The sequence below is a fragment of the Sturnus vulgaris genome, chromosome 14, assembly GCF_052056855.1.
Source record: "Sturnus vulgaris isolate bStuVul1 chromosome 14, bStuVul1.hap1, whole genome shotgun sequence".
NCBI classification, from domain to species: domain Eukaryota; kingdom Metazoa; phylum Chordata; class Aves; order Passeriformes; family Sturnidae; genus Sturnus; species Sturnus vulgaris.
In genome coordinates this window covers 3,700,519-3,717,148 of record NC_142256.1, presented here as the reverse complement: position 1 = coordinate 3,717,148, position 16,630 = coordinate 3,700,519, and the positions used below count along the sequence as shown (strand labels likewise).

The window sequence follows — 16,630 nt, the reverse complement described above, 5'->3', positions numbered from 1 at the left end:
ATCCCCAAAAAAAATCCCAAATCCAGGTCGGGAGAGCTGCCTGGGAACACTAGAGGGAGCAGGGACAAGGAGGGAAGGCAGGAAAGGAGAAACCATCGAGCTCCTGAGAGGGATTCTGGGGAAAAGGGAAGGGACACCCGAAATTTTGGGAGCTGTGGGGCTGCTGGTGGATAAAACCAGCGCTGAGAGATCAAAGAAACAATGGGATGGATTCCACTGATTGATAAATGGAAGAAAAAAAAAAAAAGATATTTGCCTTTACAGACAAACTGCAGGTTTGCTGAGAAATGAAATTGGATATTGAAAGGTGAAAGAAGCAATGGGGAAAAACCATGAATTCTGTAAGAATTAAAAATGCCAAGGGAGGGTTGTACATTCCAGGGGAATCTCAGGGATCAGGGGTTGGGAAGTCTGGGCCTCTCCAGTCCCTCAGCAATGGGGAAAGAGAGAGGGAAATTGGGATAAAAAGGGAGGGGAGTCCTCCAAAAATCTGAGAGCTCCCAGGGGAAAACCCCACGGCCTCTCCTTTATTCAATAAAGTAAAAAACTCCTCTGCCTCCTTTTTGGACACGAACCTCTGGTGTTTGGGGGTTCATTTTCCTGACACAGGTGAAATATTTTCCACATTCTGCACTGCATTTATAACTCTGAACTCCACCCAAAGTGTTCCCAGCTCTCCTCCCAGCTCAGGCACACAGAACAATCCTTTGCCAGCCCCACAACCAAGGACAGCTGCAGCTCCAGCCCCAAAAAGTGCAAAGAGCAGAGAATGGAGGAGAGAATCTGGGAGGGTGGGACTGCAGAACCTGGAGCTGGGATTGGACAATGAACCCCGAGATGGAAATGGACCCAAATTTATAAAAGTGTGAAAATTCCTGACCCAGGATCCATCTTGGGTGTAACCACGGCTCAAGGTGAATCCTTTGGAGGATTTTAATAAATCCCTGCTTTATTCCTTTAACTCTGTTCCAGGAGCCTCTCTGGGCATCACTGCTGGCAGAAGAAAAGCAGGAATTAATTTAATTTTCATTTTAATTTTGCTGCCTCTTGGTGAGCCAGGCAGAGCCCACAGCCCCAAGAGGGACAGACCCACTCTGCCTCAGCTTTGGGCTGGAATTCCTTTAAAATTCCCGAATTAATTCCAGGCTTTGCCACTGTTTTCACTCTGTGAAACCCAAAGAGCTGCACCTCCCTCTCTTTAAATAATCAGGGTATGGCAGGGCTGCTCTCTCCACAGTTTAATTCTCCCCTCCACAGTTTAACTCTCTCTATATTTTAATTCTCTCCACAGTTTAACTCCCTCAATAGTTTAATTCTCCCCACAGTTTAACTCTGTCCAGTTTAATTCTCTCCACCCTCTCCTCCATAGCTCAACCCTCATAGTTTAATTCATTCTCTCCACAATTTAATTCTCCCCATAGTTTAACTCTCCCCATAGTTTAACTCTCTTCTCCATAGTTTCTCTCCCCAGTTTAATTAATTCTCCCCAGTTTCATTCTCCCCATGGTATAATTAATTCTCCCCACAGTTCAGTTCTCTCTTTCAGAGGCATCAGGAATTGTCTGCCCCCTTTTTTCCCAGCCCTGTGCTTTCCTCCCGTGTTTCACCCCTCCCTGCCTTCTTTCAGACTTCATTTCTTTGTCTGCAGCTCCAGGCACCGAGGGGAGGCCAATTAGTGTCATTAGTGGCCAGGCAGTTAATTAGGAGAGGAGCAGGAGGGAGCAGAGCTCGAAACTGCTCCGAGCTTTGCTCCTCCTGCTCGGGGAAATGTGAGCGGCACCTGGGGTGCAGGAGGGGATTTGGGGATGATTTGGGGATGATTTGATATCCAGGATGTTAATTTGATGATGATTTGATGTCCAGGTGCAGGAGATGATTTGGGGATGATTTGAGGATGATTTGATGTCCAGGTGCTGAATTTGGAGATGATTATTTGATGATTATTTGATGATGATTTGGAGGTGATTTGATGTCCAGGTGGTGAATTTGGAGACGATTTCATGATGATTTGATGATGATTTGATCATGATTTGGAGATTACTGGATGATGATTTGATGATGATTTGATGATGACTTGGAGACGATTTCATGATGATTTGATGATGATTTGATCATGATTTGGAGATTACTGGATGATGATTTGATGATGATTTGATGATGACTTGGAGATGATTTCATGATGATTTGATGTCCAGGTCCAAGAGATGATTTGGAGATTATTTGATGATGATTTGATGATAATTTGATGTCCAGGTGCTGAATTTGGAGATGATTTGGAGATGATTTGATGTCCAGGTCCAGGAGATGATTTGGGGATGATTTGATGTCCAGGTCCAGGTGCTGAATTTGGAGATTATTATTTGATGATGATTTGATGATGATTTGGGGATGATTTGAAGATGGTTTGACGATGATTTGATGTCCAGGTGCTGAATTTGGAGACGATTTGATGATGATTTGATGATGATTTGATGATGATTTGATCATGATTTGATCATGATTTGGAGATGATTTGATGATTATTTGACGTCCAGGTCCAGGTGCTGAATTTGGAGATGATCTGATGTCCAGGAGGTTGATTTGATGATTATTTGATGATGATTTTAAGATGATTTGATGATTATTTGATAATTATTTGATGATGATTTGATGTCCAGGTGCTGAATTTGATGATGATTTATTCAGGTTTTTATTTCAGATTTATTTCCACTCTGCCCAGATGAGCTGAATTAGGAATTCCTCATTTCCCCCCTCAGCTTTGTGTATTTTCTGATATCAGCAGGGCTTTTTTTTTTTTTTTTTTTATTATAATTTAAAAAATTATTTTGATTTCGATGATATTGAAAAATCAAATAAACAAAATGTCAACGAATGATTGTTTCTTTGAAGGTGCTGCTACAGAGCAGAAGATTCTTAGAGTATAACTAATTAATATTTCAAAACATGATTTTTTTTTTCTATTTCAGACAGTCCTTGTAAAGAGTTTAAAAAACTGCATTTTTAAACTTATAAAAAAATTAAGAAGATTTTTCCTTGGGACTTTTGAATATTTTCCCATGAAAAAAAGGTAAAAGCCACCTTTAAAAATGGTCGTGTTTGTTCAAAAGCAATCTAGGATTTGTTATTATTGGTTTTGGCTACAAAAGCATACCAGACAGAAGCTAAACTTTAATTTAATTTAATGGTTAAACTTTAATTTCATGATTAATTTTCCCCCTTTTACAAAAATATTTAATTTAGGGGTTTTCATCTTAAAAAAAAAAAATCACAGAATGGCAGCACTGGCTAAGCCAATTTTACATTATGAGCTCTTAACTGATTTTTTTTTTTTTAATTAGGTCGATTTTATCTCGCATATTTATTAGGTCATATTAGGTCAATATTTTAATTTTTTTTTTTATTAACTGATTTTAACTGATTTTTTTTAATTAGGTCAATTTTATCTCTCATATTTATTAGGTCATATTAGGTCAATTTTTTTTAATTAATTGATTTTAACTGATTTTTTTTCTCAATTAGGTCAATTTTATCTCTCATATTTATTAGGTCATATTAGGTCAAATTTTTTTTAATTAATTGATTTTAACTGATTTTTTTTTTAATTAGGTCGATTTTATCGCTCATATTTATTAGGTCATATTAGGTCAGTATTTTATTTTTTTTTTAATTAGGTCAATTTTATCTCTCCTAATAAAGCCAAACTTTCCATTTAGGATGGAACAACAACCCCACACAAACTTTCTGCACGATGAGTTTTCATTTCACTCTGTTTGCCTCTAAATTTTGCTCTTCCCCTGCAGTTAATATTTATAATTTTATCCAGTGAGGAGGAATCTGATGGCCTGGTGTTGATGGGAAGTTTTGCTTTTAATAATTCTTAATAATAATAATAATTTTAATTCTGATTTTCGTGGCTTTCCCTGCTCAGCTGGGAAAAGCCATAAATGCCATAAATGTAATAAATGCAAAGGAAAAACTCCCCTTGCACCAATGCAAAATTGCATTCCCAGGTCTTTGCATATGTATATGGGTGAATTTATATAAATATGCATTTAGACACACATTATATATAGATTTTTTCACTTGACATCAGACACTTCAGCAAGAAGCAGTGGATAAAAATATAAAAGGAAAGTTTCAGGCAATGCAGGAGACAGGAAACTTCAGCCAGCAAGGAGGAAAGAATTTGGAGATGAAAAAATAAAATATATATATCTTAATTCTTTAAAATTTAATTTTTTAATATAAAGTATATAAATAAAGGGTGAGCAGCGCTGTAAATGAATTAATTTCACCACTTAATTAGTGCCTTATCTTAATTTTCTTCTGTTTTCACTCAGAGTCAGGATTAAAAACACCAAGGGGGTGAATTTTGGGCTTGGTTGTTTCTTAAATTTTACCTAAAGCACAAAGAGTTTTGTAACACTTCCAGCCACCAGCTAAAAGTGAGCAAAAAGGAGATTAATTTATTTAGTTACAAGGGGTTTTGGAGCTAAATAGTTCAACAGAGAATTAAAATCTATATTATTGATACTTTTGACCCAATAACCAAACTGCTGTGACCCTCAGTGCAGAATTAACTGTCCAACCAAAAACTACCTGAAATCATGAAGAAGACAAAAAAAAAACCCAAAATTCTCCACATTATCCCATACCCATTCCTACATTATAAAACCCCAAATTCCAAACCTTCCACCATGTGGTATTACACATTTTTATTCAATTCCACACCCGTGATTTTAACTCAAATTTTGGGTGTCCTCAAGTCAAAAGCAGAGTTCTTTTGAGGTCAGAAAAGCACAGAAAGCTGAAAAAAAATCCCAGATTTTTTTGGGGATCCAGCATTTCTGCACTCCCTGGATCCTCTGGGAGCCACGAGCCTGGGCCAGCTCCCCCCTTTTTTGGGGGAGAGGAAAACAAAGAATGGGAATTTCTGCTCCAAGCAAAGAATGGGAATTTCTGCTCCAAGCAAAGAATGGGAATTTCTGCTCCAAGCAAAGAATGGGAATTTCTGCTCCAAGCAAAGAATGGGAATTTCTGCTCCAAGCAAAGAATGGGAATTTCTGCTCCAAGCAAAGAATGGGAATTTCTGCTCCCCTCAAGGACTCAGCTTTGCCTTTGGGAGCTCTCTGGGGTTTGAGGGTTTTGTTCCTGCTGTCAGATCCTCATTCCCATCCTCTCCAATCCAGCGGCTTCATTAAGGAGCTGCCAAGAATTGACATTTTTTGGCTGCTTTGAGCTCCGAGGTTGGAGGATTTTGGGGCAGCTGAAGGAAGGGAAGTCCCTCTGTGGGCTCCACTCCTTCCACGGCTGCTCGAGACATTTTTGGGCTGCACCAGGAACCCTCCCCTGGGTTTTTATCCTCCCTGGACACACCAGTGACAATTCCCAGCTCCTTTCCATCCACCCATGTGGTCGCTGTGCTGCAAAGAGAGAGAAAAGACAGCAAAAAAAGAGGGGAAAAAAGGCAAATTTATTGCACAGACATTCTGTATTTAAATGATGTTATTTGAAGCTAGGACAGGACAGGACAATTGGGAAAAACATCCTTGGGACAGCACCTCAGGATGTGTCCCACGGGACAGACACCAGGGGTTAATGTTGGTGATGAATTCCACTCTGTTTGTCACCGTGTTGTCACCCTGGGAGACTCCTCCCTAACTGAAGCTGCAGTCAGCTTGTCAGCCTGGGAATGGAGCTGAGAGTCAGGAGAAATCCAGGCCTGGAAAGGAATTTCCAAGCTGTGATTCCCCAGCTCTCTATAAATGTGTGTGTCCTGCTGCAGGATGGATTTTCCGTGGGGCAGGATGGAGTTTTGTGAACTTGAAGTTTCTCCTTTCCAAAAGCTCTTTTTTGTCTCCAAGTGTGGCCGGGGGGAAGGGGGAGAGGGTGGGATGTGACTTGGAGGCAGATGGAAAATGCACAAGAACTGTTGCTTAGCACCTCTGAAAGTCAAGCCCACTCCTCCACAAGAGATGTGTGTATTTAGGGATCCACACGTCGGAATCCACGCTTGAATTCTGGCCTCTCAATAACCCAAACCCCATCGCAGGTTTTTTTTTGGGAACGTGTGCTGAGGAAATAAACAGTGAGACAGTCAAAGTCACGCGGATCCCGGCAGCAAGCGGGGGACAAATTTTGGGGTGTTAGCTGTGCTTTGGGAGCCATTAATAAATGAGAAAAAGCAGGAAAAACCCCAATTCCACAAGGATTCCTCAGCCCGTGGGACAATGGGGATCAGGCAGAGCCCCCAGCCTTTGTCCGAGCTGGAGATGCCAATTAAAAATTTGAATTTCAATTAGCACAGGCAAATATTCCACCTGGAGCGTTGGATGCGCTGCTTTGGAAGGGCTCTGTAATTTCCATTTCTGTGGGGCTGGATCAATACAGAACAGCACGACAGAGCCGGGAATGGGGAAAGAAACCAGGGCGGGATCAATGAAAACATTTCTTTCTTTTATTTCCGACTCGATTAGGAAAACTCACCTGATGGAAGGAGCTGGAAACGACCCTGAAGGGGGAAAGCCGAGGTTGCCATCAGCGTGCCCTGCCTTTGTCTGGGTGGCCGTGGCTACCTCGCCTTTTGTGCCGTGACCCGATTGCAGCTCGCTCCTCCCAGCTCCGTGCGCTCCCCATGTGATCGTTCTTCCCCTAAATAAAGTTGACAAATTCGCCGGGGCTCAGATGCTGCTGCCGAGGGGGAGCGGAGCGCTCCCACCCCCGCTGCGGCACCGCCGGGGCTACCGGGGACCGGCTCCGGGGCTACCGGCTCGGGCTGGGGGCAACCAGGGACCGGCATCGGGGCTACCGGGGACCGGCTCCGGGGCTACCGGATCGGGCTGGGGGCAACCAGGGACCGGCATCGGGGCTACCGAGAACCGAGCTCGGGGTTCCCTACCTGGGTTCCGCTCTCTCTGCCCGGGCTCCGGGGCTACCGGACCGGATTCCGGGGCTACCAGCCCGGGCTCGGGTCCCTCTGCTGGGGCTCCAGGGTTCCCCACCCGGGCTCCGGGGCTACCGGACCGGATTCCGGGGCTCTCTGCCCGGGCTCCCACCGCTCTCAGCTCCGAGGAGCCGGGAGGACGCGGCCGGAGCAGGTGAGTGAGAGCGGCTGCGGTGGCTCCTTTGTGCGGAGGGAGGGATGGAGGGGGGGATGAAGGGAGTGATTCCCAAATCCAGCCCCGTGCCCATTCCCGGTGCCCATTCCCGGTGCCCATTCCCGCAGGGATGCGCCCCTGGAGCCGATTCCAGCTCGGGCAGCGCCTGCGGCAGAGCCCGAGGATGCTCCGCTGCATCCCGGCCCGCAGCTCCTGCGGGGACACGGCACGGCTGGCACGGCTCGGTACCGGTACCAGCGTTCAGGCTGGCACGGTTCGGCACCGTGATCGCCGTGTGCGAGGCTGGCACGGCCCCGGTACCAGCGCGCAGGCTGAGCGGCACCGCTCGGTACCGGGGTGTGGGACTGGCACGGCACCAGGACAGGCACGGGCCAGCCTGGCACGGTCCCAGCCGTCCCTGGCACAGCCCGGGGCCACTCGTGGTCCCTGCTCAGGTGCCAGGTGTGCCCCTCCGGGCTGGGTGACCCCTCCGGGCCCGGGTGCCACCCCCTCCCTCCCTTCCCCAGAGCTGCCCGGGCACCCCGGGGCTCCAGGGGCATCCCTGACCCTTCCCACTCATCCCAACCCTGCAGCCCCGGCTTGTCCTGCTGCTGTCCCCTGTGTCCCCTGCCAACCCCTCGGCGTGCCCCCTGTCCCCCCTGTCAACCCCTCAGGGGTCCCCCTGTGTCCCCTGCCAGCCCTATCCCTGTCCCCCTGCCATCCCCTCGGGATGTCCCCCCTGTCATCCCCTCGGGTGTCCCTGTCCCCCCCTGCCATCCCCTCACTGCCATCCCTGTCCCCGTGTCCCCTGCCATCCCCTCGGGTGTCCCTGTCCCCCCCTGCCATCCCCTCCCCTGTCCCCTCATCTCTTTTCCCTCCTGGAACAGGATTGGGAGCTCTGGGTGCTCCAGGTCTCCCTTCCCTCCCTGCCGGGACCAGTTCAGTTCACACCAGCTCAGCTCCCAAATCCCACCAAAACCCTTCCCAGGCTGTGCTGCGGGGAAAGAAATGTGATTTAATTCCAGAAATGTGCGAATTGACACTCATCACTCCCCCTCCCAGCCCCTGCTCCCTCCCACCCTTTAACTTCTTGTTTTCCTGCACAATTTAAATTTGAATTTATTGAATTTATTGCAGTCCTAGGCTGGGTCTGTTCATCGAGAGCAGGAGAGTTTTCTTTTGAAAGGAGATGGATGAAAACTGGAATGTTCAAACAATCTTTTACTCTTTGCAATTTTTTTTTTTTTAAAGAAATCTATCCCTGCAGGAGTTTGAGTCAGATTTTAAATCCAAGAGAAAGGCTGCAGCTGTAATGGATTTCCTTGTTCATGGTAGGGCAGGAGAAAATGGGAAAGGAGAGATTAAATAGGGAAAGGGACACAAAACCAGATCTAATTTGTTCATCCCTTCACAGTTAGGCCAGAATTAAAACCTTCCTTCACCTGCACACAAAATGAGAATTGAACAAAAAGGCCATTGATTGGCTTAGGGTTATATTTGATGAGTTATCTTGGGTTTGAATTCAGCTTTCAACAGCTTCCAGTTTTCATTTCCCTCCTAACTCAACAATTCATCATCCACCTGTACCTGCACTGCTTGTCCTGGCTCCAAAAATCCTCTAAATTTGGGGCAAATTGAGCCTAAAAACAGCAAATGGGGAAAAAAGAAAAAAATCCCTGAGCAATTTAAGCTCAGTGTAGGTTTGGGGACTGCTCACCCCAGGGTTTGTGTTTGCACAGAATAATTCTAAAATATGGAGCAAGGGGAAATTCCCAGGCTGTAATCATGGAACTGCCCCTAATTCTGGAGGGGAAGAGCAGCTTTAAAAAAATGAAAAAAAAAAAAAATTAAAAAATCATAAAAATCAGCACTGAATGAACCACAAAATGTAATTTCAAAGGGACAAAAATCCCCATTTTGCAGGGTGTGCTCCTGAGCTGATGCTGGCAGCTTGCTGCTGTGGCAGGAATGGCTGAGCAGGAAAATCCACCCTCCCAAACCAGCAATCCTGGTGCTGCTTGGAGAAAAAAAAAACCCCAAGAGAGATTTTAGTGAAGCCTCTTGGGAAGGGAACATGCCCAGAGAACATCTGGATACAGTACTGGTCTCCAGGTTTAAAAGGGGAAAAAACAAAAATCCAGAGATTTCCTAGATAAAAATCATTATTATTATTATTATTATTATTATTATTCCTGTGGAAAGAATAAACCCCAGTGTCTCCAGCTCACACATTTGTGCCAGCTCAGTCCTCACAGCTCTGGGAGTTTAAATCCCTTCGTGGGGATTTAAAAACCACCCTAAAAATGTCATCCAAGCATTCTGCACGAGAATAAACTTTCACCACTCACCCGAGGATCCCAACGCCCAGGATAAGAAAATTTCCTCACTTTTCCTGGACAAAAAGGGTTAAAATCTCTACCCCAGGTACCTGAATCCATCAGGAATTCAGGATTTGGGCTTTGCACAGCCCAAAGCTCAGATTTGCCAACACAAGCAGTGATCACACACCCTACAAGCTTCTCAAATTCACACTTTAAATCATCAGAGGTCACCAATAAAATCATTAGGATGGAAATCAGCTTCAGAGGAAACCTAAAACCAGGCACAGCTGTGGCTTTAATTCATTGACACTTCGGGGATTATTGATTAAAATGAAAAGCAGAATTAACCTCCCGTGGCTCCTGGGCCAAACAAATGCTCGGGAAAGCAGCAGCTCTGCACCCCAAAAATCTCCTGGCCACTGCTGTGGGGTTTTCTTCCTCAGGGTTTTCCAGGGGATCAGGAACAAAACTTTCCCCCTTCCCCTTTTATAGGAACACAACTTTTCCCTTTCCTTTTTATAGGAATAAAACTTTCCCCTTTCCCTTTTATAGGAACACAATTTTCCCCTTTCCCTTTTTATAGGAACACAATTTTCCCCTTTCCCCTTTTATAGGAACACAATTTTCCCCTTTCCCTTTTTATAGGAACACAACTTTTCCCCTTTCCCTTTTTTAGGAACACAACTTTTCCCCTTTCCCTTTTTTAGGAACACAACTTTTCCCCTTTCCCTTTTTTAGGAACACAGTTTTCCCCTTTTATAGGAACACAACTTTCCCCATTCCCATTTTATAGGAACCCAAGGTTCCCCATTCCCCTTTTTATAAGAACACAACTTTTCCCCTTTCCCCTGTTATAGGAACACAACTTTGCCCTTTCCCTTTTATAGGAACACAACTTTCCCTTTTCCCCTTTTATAGGAACACAACTTTTCCCCTTTCCTTTTTATAGGAATAAAACTTTCCCCTTTCCCTTTTATAGGAACACAATTTTCCCCTTTTATAGGAACACAACTTTCCCCTTTTACAGGAACCCAAAGTTCCCCTTTCCCCTTTTATAGGAACACAATTTTCCCCATTCCCCTTTTATAGGAACACAACTTTCCCCTGGCTCGTGGATGAGGGATCCCAAAAATCCCAGCTTTTTTCTGTTCTTCAGGAAGAACAAAGACAGAGCTCACTCAACAGCAGCAGCACAGATTTCTTGTTCACCGGGATAAAAGCAAGGCTGGAGTTTTGTACACTTAATTAAAAGATTAATTGGCTTGCTCCAACCTTTCTCCAAGGTGCCAGCTCGAGGTTTAATCATTTATTCAAATTTATTCGAATCATTTATTCAAATGATGTTTCTAGGGGTGACCACGTGGAAAAAAAATCAAACACAGGTCGTGTCTCCTCTTTGGAGGTTACAAATACAGAAGAAAGGGGTTTAAAGGGAGGATTTTTGCAGGTAAATCTGGGCTGTTTAACCCCCACAAACCTGGGCACACCACAAATCCAGTGTAGAACCTCCAGGAACTCGACTGAGCAGCACCTTTGGGGACTCAAAACCTGCAGATTTCCAAATTTAGCATTTTAAACATCCAAAAAGAAACACATCTCTATTTATGGACCTATGTGAAATCCTCTGAAATCCTGGCCTCTTGTTCCTCTCAGTTTCTAGAAGCTGCAGCAAGGCTAAAACATCTCACTGTGTTTTTCCAAGATTTTTTCTGCTTTTTCCCATCCCATCCCTTTCCTCCTCCTTGTCCCACCTCTGGGGGACGAGGAGAAAGAACCATTTTTTTTTTTTATTTTTTTTTTTTTTTCCCCAAAGAATCTTTTTTTCCATCTCAGGTTTAAGCATTGAGGGACACCTTTCATCCCAGTGTTTTCACATCAAAAAGATGCAAATGGAAAGAGAGAGAGAGAGAGAGAGGAGCTGCATTCTTCCCCCCTAATGCAATTAAAATGGAAGAGGCAATTTGCAAGGCAGAGGGGAGATTTACAAGAAAGCTGAAGGCAAAAAGGAGGAAAGGAAGGTTTTTTTTAAAAAAAAAATCAATATATATTTAGGGTTGCATAAATGCAGGGAGTAATTCAGCAGTGGGGGGATGAGGGCATGAGACACAAAGACAGAACCCAAGGTTCTCCTGCTATCAAAGAGATTTTTTTTTTTTTTTAATTATTATTTTTTATATCATTTTATATGCCGAGAGCAGGTCTGTGGTTTCAGGGCAGTCACCTTTCCTTTGCCAAGCTGCTTTTGTGTCCTTTGAGAGCTGAGCTGCTCCTTTTCCTCCCTGCCTGCTTTGATGTGCTCACAGCCTTTATCAGCCCCATCAGGAAATGGGAATTACCCCATTAATGTCAAGAATTTATTATTATTATTATTATTATTATTATTATCCCGAGGGTCAGGGATGGAGCAAGGCAGCTCACATGGGATTGCTGCTCTTCATCCTCCCAATAAACCTGAAAATTCCACACCTTCACTGAGCTCAGGCACCTGGACTGAAATAAAATCCAGATTTCTGACTACAGAAAAGACCCAAACTGTTTCCAACAAGAACTTCCACACAGTATTTGGATTTTTTTTTTTTAATTGGTTTATTTTTAGGAATGCAATGCAAATCATCATTTCTGTCTTGAGTGTAACTCTGATAATAATCATTATTACCCAGTCTGGCAATCACAGGCAAGGTTTGCCCTCATAAAAGGGAGGACTCAGGGAAATCCAAAAAAAATATTCTTGATGAATATTCTTATCTCAGTAATTCAGCATAGACAGGTGCCAATAACCTGAATTCACCTTGAGACATTGAGGTTTTTTTATTATTATTTCCTTTTTTCCTCTCATATAAATTAAACCCTCTCTTACTTTCCACCCCCAAAAACTGTAAAAAAAACAAAAAAAACCTCAAAAATCCATTTCTCTCTGAGGTCCTCAAGGGTCAAACTTGGAGAACAAAGGGAAGACAATTCCTGTCCTAAGGATTTTACAAATCAAGGAGCAGATTTTGTCCTCCCCACCTTGAACTGAGTTTTAGAACTTTTTAAACTTTTAAAGTTTTTATAACTTGCTAAAAAAGGACGAGGGAACCAGGGATGGAAAGTTCATCCCAAGGCAAGCCCGTGCTACACCAAGAGCCTGAGCTTGTAAAAAAAAATCAGAGTAAAACATTTTTATTTCATTAACAGCTTTAAAAACGAGTTCAACTTCCAGATTGTGCTTGCACGAGTTTAACCAACTTCCAGATTAAAAAAACCAAAAAAATCTCATTTTTTTGTCAATACTTGAATCTTTCTAATATATTTTGAAGGGAATTAAGTGTGGCCAGCCCCGAGCTCCTGGGTGCAGTGTTTGCATTGCCAGAGCCACTGCAGTCTCTGATCCTGAGCCAGCCCAGCAATGTCAGCTCTGATTCTCCTCTGCTGGGGGGAAAGGGGAGAAATTTGGGGGTTTGGATGGGAAATGAGAGCCCAGTGGATGAGCTGGGAGCTGATCCCTCCCTGCTCCCCTCCAGAGAATTCCCCCAAATTCCCAATTCCAATGGCAGCCTAAACCCCTTCTGTTCAAAATTAATTATTTAATCCTTTTTAAACCACCCAAGCAGGGCGTGTTTCCATTTCCACGTGTGGTGTCACAGAGAAATGACAGATTTATTGGGAGCAGCACTTGGAAGAAATCTTTTCTGAGCAGGTGAAGGCTGTGAAATGAATAAATTCATTGTTTCAGAAAGCAGCAACCGTGTGAAGGTGCCACCAGCCCCCCTGCCCCAGTCACACCTGGCTGCCCTGCCAGTCCCACAGGGCTCCAGGGGAGCCCCCAGCCCTGGCTGGCACCTTCTGGGGAGTCCCTCAGCCCCAAAATCTCCTCCCTGCTTCTCCAACCCCTCCCTGAGCAGCAGCAAGGGCAGCCCTGGCACCGCTGGCACCCATGGGAGCACAGCTGGCACCGCTGGCACCCATGGGAGCACAGCTGGCACTGATGTCACCCACGGCTTTGTCCCTGTCCCCCCAGGCGTTTTTGGGCTGGGATTTGCCAGAGCTTTGCAGGGTCGGGATTTCCAGGCGTTCCCGGCTTGGGATTCCCATCTCCCATCCTCACTCTGGATTTGTTTTCTCCTCTCGCAGGACCTGGAGCTGTGGACACAGATGAGATGAGACCCAGGGTGAGCCCAATAAATCAGATTTCCCTCAGAGCTGAGCCCTGGGGAGGTGACATTTGGCTGCCCCAGGACTCACGGGGACATTTCTCAGCTTCCCGAGTGCTTTTATTGCACTTTCTTTCCTCAGGCCACTTGGGAGAGATGTTGAACACACGGCCAAGGAGCACTAAAATATTCTGTTGTCACCCCCTGCTGATGCATGACCTGCCAGCAGTGCCATTAATAAAGATGGGCCCTTCTGCAATGAGCTTGGAGTCAGCTCTGCCTCAACCACAGCCAGACCTGAGCTCTGAACTTCCCTGAGAATCCCCATTCCTCTCTGTGAATTTATTCTATCAAATTTCCCTGAGAATCCCCATTCCTCTCTGTGAATTTATTCCATCAAACTTCCCTGAGAATCCCCATTCCTCTCTGTGAATTCATTTTATCAAATTTCCCTGAGAATCCCCATTCCTCTCTGTGAATTTATTCCATCAAACTTCCCTGAGAATCCCCATTCCTCTCTGTGAATTTATTCCATCAAACTTCCCTGAGAATCCCCATTCCTCTCTGACTCTGTGAATTTATTTTATCAAATTTCCCTGAGAATCCCCATTTCTTTCTGTGAATGCATTGTTCCAAATTTCCCTGAAAATCTTCATTTCTGACTCTGTAAATATATTGTTCCAAATTTCTATGAGAATCCCCATTTCTCTCTGAATATATTCCATCAAGCTTCTCTGAAAATCCTCATTTCTGACTCTGTGAATATATTCCATCAAATTTCTCTGAGAATCCCCATTTCTCTCTGTGAATTTATTCTATCAAATTTCCCTGAGAATCCTCATTTTTCTCTGACTCAATATATTCTTCCAAACTTCCCTGAAAATCCCCATTTTTCTCTGACTCTGTGAACTGTTCCAAACTGGCAGGAAATTCTATTTACACCTTTCAGCACCAACACAATGCTGGGCTATATAAACACTCATTATTACTAATTACTAATCAGAACGTGCTGTTAATTAGCAAAAGGGACCCTCAGTTCTCTGGGAGCCTGAGTGGGATGAACTTTATTTCTATAAAGAGCATGAACTGCATCCTCTCCAACACAGCATCAAAAGAAAAAAATGATGCTCCAAGATCTCTGAAAGTGAATTTTGGCCTCCAAGTATTTGGGAGGAGGGTGGAGGGGGTTTGAAGCAAGCTGTTATTGTTGTTATTATTATTATTATTGTTATTATTATTATTATTATTGTTATTGTTATTATTGTTATTGTGGAATAAACAGCCCTGAATGGATTTCCAGCTCCTCAAAGGACAAAACCCCAGGGCAAATCCTCCTGTGCTGATGAGGAACAGGAATCAGGAGCAGAGTTAAACCTTGTTCCTCAGGTTTGACTCCAAAATGGGATTTGGATCAGGGAGGCCAGAGCAGCTTTGGCCTTCAGAGCTGCTCAGATGAGTGAATTTTTGAGGATTTGTCACACACTGCACATATCAAAGGCAAATGATTTCTAAAATGGAAATTCCATCAGAATCGTGGAAGGGTGGGGGTTAAATTCCAGTTTACAGCTCAGTGCCTGCAGGGGAGTTCACCTCTCCAATAACCCGGGGTGGGTTTTAATCCAGGACCTTTCTCCAGATCCCAGATGTGCAGTCAGTGAGGAAATCTCAATTCCACAATTCCAAAACTCCAGAGGAATAAAACCCCAAATCCAAGCCCAGTCCAGGAGCAGATCCAGAGAAGAGGGGAAATGAAATCCCTTCATTCATGTGAGGACTCCACTCTGCAGCTGATTTTGTTCATGTGGGTAAAGTACAAAACAGGCCCTTGATTTCCCTCTCTTTTGGGACAGAAAAAACCAAAAATCTTTCACTGGAACAATTCCTGTGACAGAAAGTTCCACTTGTTGCACTCTTGTTTTGCTTTCAGCCCCAGGACAAGCTCCTGACTGGATTCTCTCCAATTTTCTTTTGCAGAAAACAAAGAATCCCAAGCTGGCAGCTGGCTGAGCCTTCCCTGCCCTTTGGGGAAGAAGGAAACAAATTCCTGACCTCAACACCTGGGACCAAGCTCACCTGGGCTGGGAAATTTGTTCCTGCACTGCCTGCAATCAAACTGAGCCTCCCTTGTATCAAACCCCACTGCTGAGCCTCCATCAAACCTCATTGCTGAGCCTCCCCTGATATCAAACCTCCCTGGTATCAAACCTCATTGCTGAACCTCCCTGCTATCAAACTGAGCCTCCCTGGAATAAAAACTCAAACTGAGCCTCCCCTGGTATCAAAACCTTTCTGCTAAACCTCCCTGCTATCAAACTGAGCCTCCCTGGAATAAAAACCTCACTGCTGAGCCTCCCTGGTATCAAACCTCACAACTTGAACCTCCATGGTATCAAACTGAGCCTCCCTGGTATCAAACCCTCACTGCTGAACCTCCTTCATATCAAACTGAGCCTCCCCTGATATCAAACTGAGCCTCCCTGATATCAAACTGAGCCTCCCTGATTTCAAACCTCACTGCTGAGCCTCCCTGGTATCAAACCTCACTGCTGAGCCTCCCCCCCTCCTGCAGAAGCCACAGAACCGGGGGAACGCTGGCTCCTGGATGCCCCAGCCCTGATTCTGCTTCTCCAGGGATTGTGAGAACTCTCCCCGTTCCCAATGAGGCTCAGGGAGGCTCCTGGAGCTGCATTTTTGGCCTCGGCAGAGGACGGGAACTTTGCTGAGCTGAATTCCACGCGGGACACGGAGAGGGAGCAGCTCCAGGGCTCCCTGTCCTCCACCATCGCCCTCATCATCGTGCTGCTCCTCATCCTCTCCCTGCTCGTCACATCCCTCGTCACCTACTGCTTCCACAAGTGGAAACTCAGAGGGAAAAGACTGCAGAAAGCACAGGAGGAATATCAGAGAGACCAGGAAAAGAGCATTTCCCAAAGCACACCCGGACTGGTTTCAGAAAAAGAGGAAAACCAGGATCTACCATGAAGTACTTTTTGAATTACCTGAAAATGAAAAAACATGAGAGAACTGCAGATTTGAAATTTCCAAGTGAATACATTCTTGTTTTATCTCATTTCTAAGA

The 16,630-nt window shown here is 44.8% G+C and overlaps 1 long non-coding RNA gene across 1 annotated transcript; it reads right to left on the bottom strand.

Moving 5' to 3' along the window:
* Positions 1–5,452: 5,452 nt before the first annotated feature.
* On the bottom strand, positions 5,453–7,160 carry LOC148222093 (uncharacterized). Its single transcript, XR_015806660.1, has 3 exons — positions 6,899–7,160; positions 6,487–6,651; positions 5,453–6,073 (listed from the first exon to the last, which is right to left on the bottom strand). It is a non-coding gene; the product is annotated as an uncharacterized LOC148222093 (long non-coding RNA).
* Positions 7,161–16,630: the final 9,470 nt, after the last annotated feature.